The sequence below is a fragment of the Terrapene carolina genome, unplaced genomic scaffold (assembly GCF_002925995.2).
Source record: "Terrapene carolina triunguis isolate 2854851 unplaced genomic scaffold, T_m_triunguis-2.0 Scaffold90, whole genome shotgun sequence".
In the NCBI taxonomy this organism is placed as follows: Eukaryota; Metazoa; Chordata; order Testudines; family Emydidae; genus Terrapene; species Terrapene triunguis.
The window spans coordinates 3,274,307-3,276,172 of record NW_020664441.1 but is presented as its reverse complement, the minus strand read 5'-3'; the positions used below and the strand labels follow the sequence as shown (position 1 = coordinate 3,276,172).

Genomic DNA, 1,866 nt, shown 5'->3' with positions numbered 1-1,866 from the left:
CTCCAGCTCTAGGCCAGGCTGGGCAGCCCCTCATCTCCATGCTTGTTCTGACCTATGGCAATTCCTATTTCCATGTGGTTCTTTCATCTCCCCCTGAGGAAAAGTGGGTGTGAATATTGGTCCAGGACAGAACTCTCCCCATCCCCCCGTGCTGCTTTCACCCCCTCCCGATCCTGACCAGGGACCCTCTGTAACTAGAGCAGAGACAATCTGCAAGGCACTGTCCCCTCAGGATCAGGAATAGGCCCCACTGCAGAAGAGGTCGGTCTACCCAGAGGGAAATATGATGAGTGGGAGAGCCAGTAGCATGAGCCTTGGGAGAGGAGCTGAGGGACCTGCAGGTCAGTACTTCCTATATCTCTTGATGTCTTCCCATCCCGCCTTGATGCCCTTCTAAGATCAGCATTAGTTAAACACAAGTTATCGGCTTCAATACAGGGCTGAGTGAGTCAGTTTCTCTGTCCTGTGGATATCAAGCTAGTAATGTTGATTTAATGGCCCTGTCCGGTCTTAAAATCTATGAATTTCACACCTGATTGAGACTGGCTTAGAGGGACTAGGGGTTGTACTGGTGTAATTATTTCATGAAAGGAATCACACCCCTCATTGAAATAGTTATGCCAGTACAAAACCTGAACATAACCCAGACTTCAGCCTGGAAGTACCATTGGCTAGGCTGAGCTAGCAGACTGGAATGACTGCTAGGTCCATAGAGCAGACTTTAAAAACATCAGACTGGCCATACCAGATCAGACCAATGGTCCGCCTAGCCCAGTAGCCTGTCTTCTGACAGTGGCTAATGCCAGGTGCTTCAAAGAGAATGAACAGAACAGGGAAATAATCAAGCGATCTGTCATCCAGTCCCAGCATTAGGCAGCCAGAGGCTTAGGGACATGCAGAGCATGAGGTCACATCCCTGACCATCCTGGCTAATAGCTATTGACAGACCTGTCCTCCATGAGCTTATCTAATTCTTTTTTGAACCCAGTTATACTTTTGGCCATCACAACATTCCCTGGCAATGAGTTCCTCCAGCTGACTGTGCATTGTATGAAGCACTTCCCTTTGTTTGTTTTAAACCGGCTGCCTACTTTATAGCACATTAGCCACACCCCCTATAGGCTCAGACCAATCAGCTCCCTCCACCTGCCTCACAGTGTTTTAATACAACTCACCTTCAATGTAGCCCATTTTCAGACCAGCTCCTGGGCCCCCACGCTCTTTGTGAGGGACCCACCCCCTCACACCTTTCATGTCCTGTTTGTGCTGACAGACAAGCTAGGGCTTGAGTTCCTTGAACTTCAAAAGCCATGTAATTACCCGGTTAACCCCAAGGACTTCTGGATAGTGGCAATGCCTCAAATGTGGTGTGGAGTCAGGCTCTAGTAAGAATCTCTATGGTGCAATGCAAACTTCCTTGTGCACTCACCAGAATGGCCGAGTTGTTAAGGTGTTGGACTTAAGATCCAATAGACATGTGTCTGCGTGGGTTCAAACCCCACTTCTGGTAGTAATGTTCTTTTCTCCCTTTCAAAGCCCAGTGTCACCTCTATTTGACCATACCCAGGGGCTAAGGAAGGGCTGTTTAATTACAAGGTATAGCTCTTCAGGCTTGAGCTAGAGACCAGGACCTAGGACCCAGCAAGGTGGTAGGGTCCCAGAGTTTGGGCTGTAGCCTGAGCCAGAATAGCTACACGCAAGTAAACAGCCCCTTAGGCCAGCTGTGAGTTTTTAATTGCCCCGTAGATTTACCCATGGATGCAGGACTGTCTGTGCCTGCCAGTCCCCTGGGCGAATCTTTGGAATGAGTCATTGAAACCATTTTCCTGTTCCCCAGTTCTTAATGTAATGGATTAGCCAATGATC

General features: G+C 48.7%; 1 non-coding gene across 1 annotated transcript; it reads left to right on the top strand.

The window, feature by feature from the left end:
- Positions 1-1,427: 1,427 nt before the first annotated feature.
- Positions 1,428-1,510, top strand: TRNAL-UAA. Its single transcript has one exon. It is a non-coding gene; the product is annotated as a tRNA-Leu (tRNA).
- Positions 1,511-1,866: the final 356 nt, after the last annotated feature.